The sequence below is a fragment of the Humulus lupulus genome, chromosome 2 (genome assembly GCF_963169125.1).
Source record: "Humulus lupulus chromosome 2, drHumLupu1.1, whole genome shotgun sequence".
NCBI lineage: Eukaryota > Viridiplantae > Streptophyta > Magnoliopsida > Rosales > Cannabaceae > Humulus > Humulus lupulus.
In genome coordinates this window covers 208,461,056-208,476,762 of record NC_084794.1, presented here as the reverse complement: position 1 = coordinate 208,476,762, position 15,707 = coordinate 208,461,056, and positions in this window count along the sequence as shown.

The following is a 15,707-nucleotide window of genomic DNA, read 5'->3' as shown; positions in this document are numbered from 1 at the left end:
TCTTCATAGTCTTCCAAAGTATCCTTGGAATCACCTAGACTAGAGTGGGCAATTCTCAACACATGAGATAGATAGAGAAAGAAGAAGAAAAGGAACAAAGAGACTTAGAAAATGACTTGTGTTTAGAGAGAATCTAAAAACTATCAGAAACTTGTGTTTTTGACTTCTGAACTTATCTTTTCATCTCTCACTTAACACTCCTTTTATAGACTCAATTAGGAAATTTAATTTAATTAAAAAATCAATAAAATTATAGCCAATTAACAGTCCTAGGTCGAAATTATCATGGACGTTAGGCCCGTGAAATTTCCCATTTGATTATAAGCCTATTGGACTTAAAATCAAGGCATGTATTATTTTCTATTGATTTAATTAATTAAATAATTATTTAAATCCTATATCAAATTAATTATTTATAATTTGAACCTTGATTTAAACTTATTTATTAATTTAGATACCAATTTATCTTAATTAATAAATCTTTCCTAATTTCTTTTTTCTTCTCTAAATTACATAACTATGTGAAACTATCCAAAATTGACCTGGTCAACTTTGATAATTAAATCAATTAATTGAGACTATCTAGATGATTTTATCCAAAGTACAATGGGGACCATGGGCCTATGAAATCTAGCTCCAATAAGTTATCATAAATCTAACAAATAAATTTACTAACTTATTAATTCCTCGTGACTCCACTAAAGACTCGGAATTCCACTCTTGAATTCATAGAACGCTCTATAACAAATATAGATACACTATTAATTATCCATTGTTACAACTATAATTGTCACTCAATCCTCTATAGATGGTCTACAATGAGATGGGACTAAAATACCGTTTTACCCCTCATTGTATTTTATCCTTAGAACACTTAGTTCCTTGTAAATGATATTTCAGTAAACTAATTTAATTAATGAAATGAGATCTTTATCATTTAACACCTTGAACCAAACTAAAAGGAAACCATCATTTCACTTCTTCATCAGAAGCTATAGATGTTCATATCTATGATTAACACTCCCACTTAATTATACTACCGAGTTCCCAAGATGTAAGTATGGGCTAGTCCGTAGGGTAAGCTGGTAACGAACAAGTCAAAGAACTCAAATAATACAATCAGTTAGAATACTAAAAACTTAGAATTGAGATTGAATTGACCTATGGTCAACTATATGATATGACTAGAATAGATAATAATGGATGTTTAGTTATCTTATCAACTATCAATATCGATCCTGTCCAATGTAACAAATACATCCGATCTTATCTACTTTGCTAATACTCTATAAAGAACATAACACCACAATGTGTAAGTAGATAATATTGTAGATTGGCAAGTCAGTGTAAATCCTGTGCAGTGACTAATCTTAGGACTAACTTATTTTGAACATATAATCATATTTATATTCTACTGTGATTACGTCACTATAAATACGATTAGCTATATGCTCGGGATTTAATAGAAGTTTATATTAAACAAATAATCATGAAAATAAAACATGTGAGCAAAGTGATTGACTAAATCAAAAAATGATTTCTATTCTTTTATTGATAATAAAATGAGATTACAAAGAAATTTAGTTTTAATTAGGGCATAAAACCCCAACAAACTCCCACTTGCACTAATTGAAACTAATGCCTTAATTCTACTACTCCCATTTCCTTGATATGCTTATCAAATGTAGCTTCTGGTAGTGTCTTTGTAATGGATCTGCAAGATTGTCTTCAGTTGCAATCTTCATAACCTTCACATCTCCCCTGGCCACATATTCTCGAATAATGTGATACTTCCTTTCTATATGCTTAATCCTCTTGTGACTACGAGTTTATTTTGAGTTGGCTATCGCTCCTGTATTGTCACAATACAACACAAGTGGTTTATCTATTTCAGGAATAACACCAAGATCCGAATAGAACTTCGTTAGCCAGACTATTTCCTTAGCTGCTTCTGACGCGACTATGTACTCAGCCACCATGGTGGAATATGAGATTGCAAACTGTTTTACACTTATCCATATCACAACTCCACCCCCAAGAGTAAACACCATTCCGGAAGTAGACTTCCTGTCATCGACATCAGTCTGAAAATCTGAATCAGTGTAGCCTACAGGGTTCAAAACACCACCCTTGTAGACTAATATATAATCCCTAGTCTTCCTTAAATACTTCAGGATATGCTTAGCTGCTATCCAATATTCTGGTCCTGGGTTTGATTGATACCTGCTCACTACTCCCACTGCATAGCAGATATCTGGTTTAGTACACAACATGGCATACATTAGACTTCCAACTGCAGATGCGTAAGGAACTTTTCTCATTGCATCTTCCTCTTCAGGAGTATGGGGAAATTGCTTCTTTGGAAGATGAATTCCATGGCGGGACGGTAAACATCCTTTTTTGGAATTTGTCATTGAGAAATGTTCAAGCACCTTATCTATGTAAGCTGCTTGAGATAGAGCTAAGAGTTTGTTCTTTCTATCCCTAATGATCTGGATACCTAGAACATAACTTGCTTCACCCAAATCCTTCATCTAGAATTGAGTGCTCAGCCAATTCTTCACATCTTATAATTTCTTAACATTGTTTCCAATGAATAAGATATCATCTACATAAAGAACCAGGAATACAACTATTTGATTTGCCTTTAGTTGGAAAACACAAGGCTCATCAATATTTTGTTCAAAGCCATAGGTTTTGATTATTTCATCAAACCTAAGATTCCAGGAACGAGAAGCTTTCATAAGTCCATAGATGGACCTATTCAACTTGCAAACTTTTCCTTCTTGTACAGCTACTTTAAATCCTTTGGCTGATCCATATAAATGACTTCGTCAAGCATTCTATTAAGAAAAGTTGTCTTGATGTCCATTTTCCAGATCTCATAGTCGAGAGCGACTGCTATGAATTAGAGGATGCGAATGGACTTGAGCATGGCTACCGGACTAAAAGTTTCCTCATAGTCCACACCTTCTCTTTGGGTATAACCCTTTTCCACTAATCGAGCCTTATAAGTCTCGGTATTTCCATCAACACCTCATTTCTTCCTGTAGATCCACTTGCACCTAATGGTCTTAAAGTCACTAGGTGCTTCCACAAGATCCCAGACGGAATTTGAGTACATGGACTCCATTTCATGTTTCATGGCTTCGAGCCATAGTTCTTTTTCAAGGTTAGCCATTTCCTATTTGAAAGACAACAAATCATCATCACTAGTGTCACCAACAACCATATTGGTTTCACCATCCAAACCATAGCGAACAGGGTTCCTTGAAACCCTCCCACTACGACGAGACTCTGTGGCTGTTTGCTCAGGAATAATGGTACTATCTTCATTTAAATCGACTTGTGTTGGTTGGACATGAAGAGTGGGAATTTCATCATCAACTCGCGTTGATGAAGATGGAACATTGGTTGGACTCAATTCTTTAACCATCTCCTCTAAAACTACTTTGCTGCGTGGTTTGAAGTTTTGGACATAGTCATTTTCCAGAAAAGTAGCATTCGTATAAGTAAACACTTTATTTTTTGAATGACTATAGAAAATTCCACCTCGAGTACCTTTAGGATAGCCACCAAACATGCAAACTTCAGTTCGCGGTTCTAGCTTTCCTTCCTTTTTCCTCAGGATGTGGGTGGGACACCCCCATATTCTATAATAGTGTAAACTAGGTTCACAATCATTCCAGCATTCTAAAGGTGTTTTGGGGATTGATTTAGACGACACGACATTGAGAATGTCATTCGTGGTTTCAGTTGCATGTCCCCAAAACAAAGTTGGTAGAGTTGAGTAACTAAGCATGCATCTAACCATTTCCAATAAAGTTTTATTTCCGACGTTCCGCCACACCATTTTGTTGCGGAGTACCTGGGGCAGTAAGTTGTGATAAAATCTCAAGTTCAGTTAAATGATCTTGGAACTGCATATCCAAATATTCTCCACCCCTATCAGATCGCAAGATCTTTAACGTTTGACCTAATTGGTTCTGAGCCATTGCTAGGAATTCCTGAAACTTTGAAAATGTTTTTGATTTCCTATGCATTAGGTAAAGACATGAGTATCTAGAGTAATTTTCAATGGAAGTGACGAAATACTCAAAACCACCCCTGGCTTGTACATTCAAAGGTCCACAAACATCTGAATGAACAAGTCCAAGTGGTTCTTTGGCCTTATCACCCTTTGCAGAGAATGGAAGCTTGGTCAGTTTGCCTTCTAGACAAGATTCAGAGATAGGTAATTCACCTAAGGTGAGTTCCCTCAAAGGCCCGCCCTTTGTAAGTCTTTGAATCCTATCATAGCCAATGTGACCTAGTCTCAAGTGCCATAAATATGCAATATTATCGTTATCAGACTTTTGACGTTTATTGGTCCTAGATTTAGCTACTTTGAATAAATCATTGTTAAGAGCGAGGGGTTCGTTAGGTCGCAGAATATAAAGCCCGTTTTCCAAACATGCAATACACAATTGTGATCCATTGAAGGGAATAGATATATTAGAACTTGTGAAAGTCATAACAAATTGTTCTAATTGCAACATGGAAACTGAAATTAAATTTGTACTAAATTTGGAATAAAAAATACATCTTTTAAAATTAAATATTTATTTCCGAACTTCAAACGAGCTTTTCCTCTAGCTCGAACCACAACGAATGCTCTGTCCCCAACTCTAAGCTTTAAGCCGCCTTCGTCCACTTCCTCTCACGATTCAAGAAACTGTAAAGAGTTACAAACATGGTTGGTAGATCCAGAATCAATAATCCAAAAAGATTTATCATTCTATAGAACACATGTTTCTAAGATAAATGAACTATAATCATCGCCCCACATATTAGGGTTTTCGCTAATTTTCTTATTTGTTTGTTTAACCTACTTTTAAGACAATATATTTATCCCAACATAAATATCAGTTAATTTAAAATTAATTTTATCTTAAAATATCAGTTTTAAATAAATAACTAAATATCTTATTCTAAATAAGATATTTATTAATTTCTCTTTATATATTAATCCAAACAAGGTTCATATTTATTTTAACCTATAGTTTTTCAAAATAAAAACTATATAGTTAATTAATTAATTAATTCATAATTAATCAATTACCTATAGTTATTACATAATTATTTCATTGCCCTGGAAAATTAATTCCTCTGCAATTAAGTCATTCTCTCTACAAATCTTTCTTTTGACATCCTTCCCCTTGACAGTGTAGGACAGAGGTGATTTGGGGACCATGAACCTATAATACGAAGCTCCAATAAACTAGATTATTAATTAAACTCTTTAATCCAATAATCTTATTTATTAATTTCATGATTACTCCACTATAAATATGGATTTGAACTAAGTATTTATAGAATTATATTTACGGAGTTTTCTCTTGTAGTCCATTGACATAATCAATAAATGTAGTTTTGTCCTCCATTTATTGGTTTGTTAATTAGAAATGGTCAAGATTACCATTTTACCCTTCTAATTACCTCTTGATCCTTAAGTACCATTAATTCACTACTGAATAATTAATCTATAATCAAATTATAGATTTGAGCTCAATAACTATTCCGTTCCAGAATTAACCATTAAGGGAACCAATATTTGATATGTTAAGAAAGTATGGATTCCATTATTGTAGTTCATGTTCCCAGCCATTCATGATATTGAATGTCCAAAACAAAAGTCATTAGCCTCATTATACTATGAAACCTTAACGAGTGATTCAAAAGATCCAATAAACACAAACAGGAGTTCATGAATACTCAGGATTTAGACTAATATACAATTGATCATCTTTTATGATAAGAATCAAATCTTTATGTCAAATGACAAGTTTATAAAGATAATTAATTCTTATCGGTCCTGTCATATATAATCTCTATTACATACAACACCTTTACTAAGATGTCTATCCACATTAGTATTCCGAATCTAGGTCACTTGCATCCCGTATGCTTAGTAAACTACACTAGTAACCATTCATTAAAATTCCAGACTTTAATATGTTACTGACTATTTTATTCATTATGTATGATCTTAATTCTCTCGTACTAATACAACATCATATTCTTATGAATGAACAAAGAATTTTCTTGATATTATCATATAAATTAATTCAAACAATAATTATAATATTCAAATATAATAAATTTGTTATTTTATTATTTAATTCAATTGTTACACCTAGATTTCGAGGATGGAAATCTTGATCTCGAAATTCAAGTTCGTAAGGTGTGAGCTCGAAATAAGCACAGTCATCATGTGATCTACCAGTCAGATAGTTTCGCTGTAAATGACGACCTCGTGAGCTCGAATAGTATGTTTCCTTGAAGATGCTCTGAGCTCATGAGATAGGCTCACAACTCACAATAGCAAGGGTTCAACACTTGTATAAGTTTCTTGATGTATCTCTTGCTTTCAGACAAGATGGTTCGAGATCGAGAGCTGTAAGCTCGAAGGTGATGGCTTCATCAATGGTTATTTGGTGGGAGCATAGGCGAGGTAAGATGACAAGCTCATAATAGGCAAACAGTCTCGAAGGCGCACAGATCTAATGTCTAAGCTCGCCTATTCTATGTGAATGTATTTATTGTTATAAATTCCCTATGTTTAAGGGATCTGATGCGATTTGTTACTCAATCCCACATTTTATGGGATGCTATCGCGTACGTAGTAACTAATGCATTTATTGGCATTATATTATTTGATTTACAGAATATCTTCCCGAAATATGTGGGAAGCAATTTTGAAAACCTCTCTATAAATAGAGAGGGAGAATTCATTTGGAGAGGATGAAAAATATTGAGATTTAGAGAGAAAAATTTGGGCAATTGTTCTTTGCAAGTTTTCCAGAAAACTCCAAAGAACTAATAATATAGACTCCTGGACTAGGCAGATTTTTGTTTAATCGCTCTTCTTTCTTAAGTTGACAAAAAACGACGTCAACAGTTTGGTGCTTTCATTGAGAGCTATTAAACAAGACGTGAGCATGTTTAGTCAGAGAGCCTCTCGGATCAACAGTGGTCGCTGCAAGCAACCCTAATATAACAGAAGAGGAAATTCCTTATGATGAGGATTACCCACGGCGGCCTGGAAAGCAACCTATGGCGGATCTCGATCTCAAAGAAAGGAGTGACTCATCCAATTCTCGAGGACCACCTGCCCCCTGGCCTGACGAAGACATGTATTATAATCCTGAAAGGTATGTTCCAATTGTGGAACTTGAGAACCTCCAACTGCGCAAACAGTTGGTAGAAGCTACAAAACGGAATGAAGAGTTAGCCAGACTAGCTGCTGACGCTCAGGCCCATCCTCGAAGGCCTAGGGGATGCCCTCGTATGAATACGACCACCAGGAGAACATGCCAGGCACCGCCACCAGCGCCCTTATCTGTTCAGCCGAGACTCTACAGGAGTAACCGGGCTGAGGGTACCACCAACCCGACTGTAGGAGCACAAACAGGAACGGGGAATAACTAAGCCCCCTTAGTGGCTCGGACCCCAAATCCTGGTGCTGCACAGAATGTCCCGGAACTTGACCGGGAAAATTTGGTACCGTCCAGGCCCAAAAATGGGAGACAGCCACCATCTCCCATAAGGCACACGCCATCACCAATAAGGCATCCCTCACCAATCTAGGAAGTTCCGCGACCTGCCCATCAAAATAGGGATCGACATGCTAGATGCGGACAAAGAAATGAAGGAGAAGCTACCCAAGATCGCAGGGCTCCTCAACCTACTAGAAGCCAAATGTCACGATCATAAGCTGCTGGGACAAGGAGGCCAGCAGGGGACCCACCTTCTAATAACCAAGCATCAAGCTATGTAAGTAAAAGCTCGGATTACACTAGGTCCGTGAGCATTTATGACACGGAGCCAAGGAATGTCCGGAATCGAGGAGATCACCCTGACCTATGGGAACATTTAAACCATAATCGAGGACGTGATAATACCCCAAACCCAGATCTACTAGATCATCTAAATGGCCGCAAATAGCCGATTTACAATCCTGCACCGAGATAGGGAGCTGGAGTTGTTATCAATGATAACCAACCCCCTTAGGTCCAGGTTAGGCCTCCTGTAGATCTAGTCCAAGAAAGGATTGAATAGTTGGAGAGAGCATTCAGGCTCTTACATAACGAGCGTAGCTGGGAAAGGGATGAAGAGTTTGGCGAGGAGCTCGAGCCATTTGCCCCACATATCTCTAACACCCCGTTTCCTCAAAAGTTTAGAATTCCTCATGTCCCGCCATTCGATGGAAATTCAGATCCATATAGCCATCTGAGCACGTTAAACACTATTATGCGAGCCAGGAATGTGGGCTACGAGCTCATATGTATGTTGTTCCCAGCCACACTCACAGGACCAACAAAAAACTGGTTTGAAAAGTTCAAAATACATTCGATTGCATCCTGGGATCAATTATCAAGAGATTTCAAGAAACAATTTAAAGCTATGGTTGGCATTAGGCCCGAGGCTTCAGCATTAACCAATGTCTGACAACAACCAAACGAGTCGTTAAAAGGTTACCTCACAAGGTTTAGCCTAGAGGTGGCTCGAGCCCGGGATGTTGATGATAGTGGTCACTTAATGGCAGTTCAAGCTGGCGTAATGCCAGGAAGTCCCCTCTGGGAAGACTTACAAAAGAAACATGTCAGGTCTTTAACCGAGTTTAATTGAAGAGCCTATAGGTTTGTTAATGTAGAGGAGGCGGGGTCAGCACTGAATATGACCAACCAGCCCATAACTACAACAACAAACACAAACTCTACTTCGGCCTCGGCGGACCCCACAACTTCAAAACCCCCTTGGGACAACCCTTCTAAGAGAAAGAAAAATGAAGGGAATAACCCCGAAGAAGATGGGGGAAAGAAGAAGAAAGGGGAAATATACTTCTCCGTATACAAACTGTATACTGAGCTCAATGAGTCTCGGGAGAACATCTACCTGGATAATGAAAACTAGGTTCCGTTTAGACGACCTGACCCCGTGAGGAACCAAAAAGCAAAAAGAGATTCTAGTAAATACTGTAGATTTCATCGGGATATCAGACATACAACCGATCAATGTCAACAGTTAATAGACGAGATCGAAGGTTTGATCTCGGGGGGTTATTTCAGACAATACGTAAGAAACCGAAATCCCAACCAGGCATCCACCAGCCAAAGGGCAGCAGCTGCACCACCTGCCCAAAATAGTAACTCCCGAGCTCGGGAGGATGAGCGACCCCTCCCGATTGATGGCGAAGATGTAATAACAATCTTGGGGGGACCCCATATCGTAGGATCGGGCAAGAATGCCCAAAAAAGGTATGTAAATGAGTTCAAAACTGGTGATGGTTCTCCCTATAAACCCAAACTGTTATCCCGTTTCTTCCAAAATGTACGGATCCACACTCTAAGTCCATGGGCCGCCTTCCAAGGAGTTAAAGCCCGGATCGGACCCATTAGACAAAGAGAAAATGAATATTGGCAGCCCAAATCTCGGCAAGGCCCAAAGGGCATCTGGGAGTGTAAGCCAGAACCATTGCCGGGGCAGGTTGTATAAACCCGGGACCGCGTAAACAGACCGGGACCCTGGTAAATGGAGGCAGGTGTTGGTAAACGGACCTGGGTCGGTTGGCCGAGTTTGGCATGGTAAAGTATCCCCGATACTGACATCATCCCAAGAAGCGTGGAGCTATGTCCCCGTAAGTAACCTGCAGAGGAGGCTGCCTCGGGAATGTACGCCGTTGGTTCAAAACTGCACCGCCACTGCACTGACAGATCTTGTCCCCTGAATCTACCTCGTAGCCCATGACACCCAGACTGAAACACCAGTTTCTCGCAAGTCTTATAATGTGATCGTGTTTGGGCTGGCCCAATGGGCCTTGGTTAATTTATGTTTTATATTTCAATCCTTTGTATTGAGCCTCCATCAGAGAGCAAATAATATTTACACCCTTATTGGGCCCGGATTAGCCTGGCCTAAGCCCAGTGCACTCACTTGCCTATAAATATGAATAGTGGTGCACTGAGGAGGGGATCCCATATTTTCTCTTATAAGCAATTACTCTGCTCAAACTTGTAGAAAACTCCATTGTCAAAAGCTCTCTAAGCTCTAATACAACTGACTCATGACTAAGGCTCATTAATGCCCCAACCACGTAAAAACCTTGCTCGCATTTTATAAATCCTTTCTGTTTAAGCTCTCTTATCTTTTATAATTCTAGTTTCCGAAAAACTCGGTAAACATTTTGGTGCTTTCATTGAGAGTGTAAGAAAGCTTGAGTTGATCTTGAACATTTGCAACAATGGTGAACACAAGACATACCACTTTTGACCCTACCAACCAAGAACAAGGCAATGGAGAGCCACTACCTAGCCAACCTCTTCCTCAGAGCCAACCTGAGGACACGCCTCATCAGATGTCCCAGCCTGACGAGTCGCAGAACTATGAAGGTGGAGAAAATTATGAGGAAGATTACTATGAGGAAGAGGAAGGAAATGAGGGGGAATACCATGGTCTCGAAGATGAGGGTCCTGCAATCCCAGAAGAAGTAGGCCCCAACTAGGAGGACCCGGAGGTGACCAAACTAAGACAACAAGTCCTGGACCAAGAAGCCAAGATTTCCAAACAAAAAGAAGCCACTTGACGTATGCAAGAATCCCTCCAGGCCCTGCAAGCTTTCATAGCCGCCCAGGGATTGGTGGCTAGTCCTCCAATTGTTCCGTCTCCGGGAACATAACCGCCTGCTCCACAGGCTAGGAATAACGTGTTCAAGAATGCGAGGCCGATTCCTCCCCCGAGACAAGCTCCCAAACAGGGCCCGACTAACCTGGCCTAGGAGAAGGGGAAGGCCAAAGTGGTTAACCTCGAGGGAAAAACAAACCCCTGGAGAAAAATTCCTCCCGTCCAGAAGGCAGGGACCAACCCGCAGCCACTCCCTAGGAAAGAGAAGGTGCGTCCTGTCCCAGGACAGGACCACCCGATCGATCTGTAAGGGACGCGCCCGCGAGGTATCAGGCCCCGGCCTGCCCCAGGGCAGACTAGACGGGAACAATTTTTTCACCTAAGCGACTCCGTGAATAAAGATCACCGAGGACCCCAACATGATGACGAGTCAAACGCCCTTAGCTCAGGGGACGACATGTCCCGGGTAGACCTGCGCGATGGGCTGAACGCTCAAATAGAGTGGGCCAGTAAGGAAAAGATCTGCCCTCGAGGGGGAGATTTGAGAGATAATCTCAAAGACAGAAGGAACGAGAAAGTTCCCCTAGATGATGGTACGGCCAGATAGTTCGTGGAACAGCTGGCCGCCTTAAAAAACATCGTGGACCGCCTGGTCTGCAAGCAGGAGGGAGGAGACTCCAACTGCGAAGATGAAGAAAATGAGCCCTGCGCCAAGCACATCCTGGATGTGGTGCTCCCCAAAGGGTTTAAAATGCCAAATCTACCCGCCTACACTAGGAAAACCAACCCAGAGATCATCTATCGTGCTACAATCGGTTGATGACCGTAGCCCACGTCTGCGACAACAACAAGTGCCTTTGCTTTTTGATTACTCTAGGCGGACTTGCAGAGGAATGGTGGAAGAGGCTCAAGCCAGGATCCATCCAATCCTGGTCCGGATTGCAGTCGATGTTCCGCAAACAATTTATGGCCGCCATGAAGATGGACATGCAGATCAGTGCCCTCACCAACATCAAGTAGCTCCCCACGGAGACATTGAGGGCCTACATCCAGCGTTTCACCGAGGAAGCCTCCAAAGCCAAAGTGGACGATGGACAGCACCTGGTGGCCCTACAATTCGGAATACGGGTCGGGTCTCCCCTCTGGGATGACATGCAGCGCAGCAAGGCGGCCACCCTCGAGGAATTCATAAGGAGGTCGCAAGGCTTTATCAACTGGGAGGAGGCCCGAATCCAACCATTCAGATGGCAACCGGCTCCTCAGCCAAATGCCCAAACCTTTCCGGGATACGGAGTGCAATATCCGACCTAGTAGTACCTAACTCCCCCAATAGCGCCGGGATCGACTGCTGCGCCTGGAATGACCTTTGCCACGCCTGCGGTCTATGGCCCTGCATCCTCGGGGTACGTCCCAGCCCAGCCTACCTCTTTACCTGGGTACAGAGTCGCGCCAGTCGGGTACAATGCTGCTCCCGGCAGGGCCTAGCCATCCCAGATGGGGGGAATCGAGGCAAGTGTGAATCCCTCCTAGGAAAAGAGATCCGGGAAAGGACAAAATCGGTTTGAACCCTCTAAGAAGGGCAAGAGGGGTTATGAGACCCAGTATTCGGAGTACACCAATCTAGTGGATACTAGGGAAAACATCTACTTGGCCACAGAAAGGACGGTTCATTATCGGAAACCAGCCCCCATGGTCAAAGGAGGAAAGAACCCAAGGGATACCAGAAAAAGGTGCACGTACCATAAGGAGGTGGGCCACACAACCGAAGAATGTTGGCATCTGAAGGACGAGATAAAAAATTTGATAAAGTTGGGACATCTCCACCAGTGGGTTAGGATGCCCGTGGGAGTTCCGGGACTGCCAGCAGTCCCCGGACAGTCCACGGTCCCAAGCGCACCTGGAGAGTACCCACCTCCTCAGGGAGGATACGCAAAGGGCCTGGGAGCACAGGCCCCTCAAGGGGCCCCCACTGTGCAAGCGCCCGGACTCGGAATGCCCTACCCTGCCGGGACCGCGCCCCCGCGAGTATATGGTCACGTAGCCACCATCTCGGGCAGGCCCCATTTGGAAGGACCGTCTCGGAATGATCAAAAGCGCTACCTCAGTGAACTTGACCACAACAAAGAGGTATGCGCTTTGATCCAAGCACTGGCTCAACGTCTGAAGCTGATGAACCTCCCCATCACCTTCACTGAAGAAGATGCCCGCAACATCCATTTCCCGCATCATGACCCTCTGGTCATTGATGCCCAAATAGCTAATAAGATGGTGTCCCGAGTGTTGGTGGACGACGGAAGCTCTGTCAACATCTTGTTCAAACCATCCTTCGTCGCGATTAGCTTAACTGAGGCAGATCTAGCCTCATGTCGTACCTAGATCTATGGCTTCAATGGAGACTCAATACTCCCGATGGGGAAAATTCAGTTGCCCGTAACACAAGGGAATGATATGCAAAGCTCGTTTAAATTTTGTACATTCCTGGTGGTGGACTGCCCCACCGCTTACAACATCATTTTCGATCAGTTCGCATTGGTCGACTTTGGGGCTATCACCTCCATCCCCCATCACTGCATGAAATTCCCTTGCGATAACAGAGGAGTGGGAACTGTCCGGGGAGATCAGAAGAGCGCCCGGAAATGTTACCACGTGTCGACCCGACCCATTTACATGGTCCGCGAAGAACCTCTTGAGGAGGAAAATGCCGATCCAATTCCGCCCCTTCCGACAAGACAAGTTGTCTGGGAAGAAGATGAGCTAGACCCGCGGATTGGGGAATACCGCATAATGGAGCCCATGGAGGAAATTGAAGAGGTGTGCATCAGTGACACCGACCTAACCAAGGTAATCCAAGTCGGGAAGAACCTAAGTGCAGAAGTCTGGGCCGCCATCATCCCGGGTAAAAGAGAATCAGGATATCCTGGCCTGGTCTCATTCGGATATGATCGGGATTGAACACAATATCATCTGCCACGCCTTAATTATCGACAAGGATGCGACCCCAGTCTGGTAGAAATAGAGACCCCTAGGTGCGGAAACGGCAGAAGCCCTCAAGCTGGAAGTTGAAAAGCTGTCCTCGATTAACTTCATTTGAGAAGCTTTGTACCCCGTGTGGCTAGCCAATCCAGTGCTGGTGCCAAAGCTGAATGGGACTTGGAGAACATGCATCGATTTCACAGATCTCAACAAAGCTTGCCCCAAAGATTGCTTCCCGCTCCCTCCGATCGATCAAATGGTGGGCGCAACATCTGGCTATGAAATCTTGAGCTTCTACAACCAGATCTTTATGCATGTAGGGGACTAGGAACATACCAGCTTCCAAATCGACAAGGGGGTGTACTGCTACGTCATCATGCCCTTTGGGCTCAAAAATGCCGGAGCCACATATCAGCGGCTAGTCAACATAATGTTGCGTGCCTAGCTAGGACGGAACATGGAGGTCTACATCGACGACATGCTTGTCAAATCCAAGAACTCCAGGGAACATTCTGATGATCTGGCCGAAGCCTTCGCGATCATTCGAAGGTATGGGATGAAGTTGAATCCCAAAAAATGCACCTTTGGTGTGGCATCTGGGAAGTTCTTAGGATTCATAGTAAGCTACCGGGGAATAGAGGCCAATCCGGACAAAATCAAAGCACTGATTGACATGCCCTCACCATGGAAGCACAAAGATGTTCAGAGCCTGACTGGGTGGACAGCCGCTTTGTCTCAAAGGCCAAGGACAAGTGCATCCTGTTCTTCAACATCCTTTGGGGAAGCCAAAGGTTCTAGTGGTCAGATGAATGCAAAGAGGCTTTCCAAAGGTTGAAAGAACATCTGGCCTGATCTCCAATATTGTTGAAACCAGTGGAGGGAGAACCGCTGTACCTCTATTTGGCCGTGACTGAACACGCCGTCAACGCCGCATTAGTACGGGAAGACAGGAAGGCCCAGCTCCCGGTCTATTATGTAAGCAAAATTTTATTAGGTGCGAAATCACGATACCCGCTAATCGAAAAGTTGAAATTTTTCCTGCTAATCGCGTCCCGAACTTATTTTCAGGCCCATACGATAAAAGTACTGACTAGCCATCCCTTCAGACAAGTGTTGCAAAAACCTGAATCATCGGGAAGGCTCTTGAAGTGGGCCATGGAGATGAGTCAGTTCGACATTGCGTACGTCCCTAGAATATCAATCAAGGGGTAGGCCCTGGTCGACTTCATCGTGGAATGCTCCGGGATCACTGAAGAGGACAATCCCGCGGATCCCACAGCGCCCTTGTGGAAGATTTACGTAGACGGAGCCTTGAATGAAAATGGAGCAGGAGCCGGAGTCATCCTAGTGTCACCACAGGGACACCAATTGCAAAGTGCCCTGCGTTTCCAGTTGAAGGCTTCGAACAACGAGGCCATGTTGGCCGGATTGCGCTTGGCTCGAGAAGTAGGGGCCGCAAACCTGGAGATCTATAACGAATCCCAATTGGTTGTCAGAAAAATCTTAGGAGAATGCAAACAAAAGGGGAAAGGATGGAAACTTATGTGACATAGACGCGGGAGATACTTCAATATTTCAAGAAGCACTCCATCCGCCAGATCCCAAGGGAACAAAACGTGTTTGTAGACATGTTGGCAAAGCTGGCCACGGATGCCGAGGCAGAACTTTTCGGGCTGGTCCCGATCAACCATCTCCCCACACCAAGTATCCATGCCCCCATAATCAACGCTATAGACTACTCCATGTCCTGGATGGGACCCATCATCCAATACGTAACGACCAGGGGGTTGCCCACGGACAGGGCAGCAGCCAGGAAGCTTCAGTACCAGGTCCCCAAATACGTCATGATGGATGAAAAACTCTATCACAGAGGGCTATCCATGCCATACCTCTGATGCATATCCGGGACGAAAATGAGTGCAATCATGCACGATGTGCATGAAGGTTTCTGCGGAGATCATACAGCTGGACTCAACTTGTCCAAGAAAATCCTACGACAAGGGTATTTCTGGCCAACCATGAAGAAAGACTGTGTTGATTATGTCCGCAAGTGCGAACAATGCCAAAGGTAC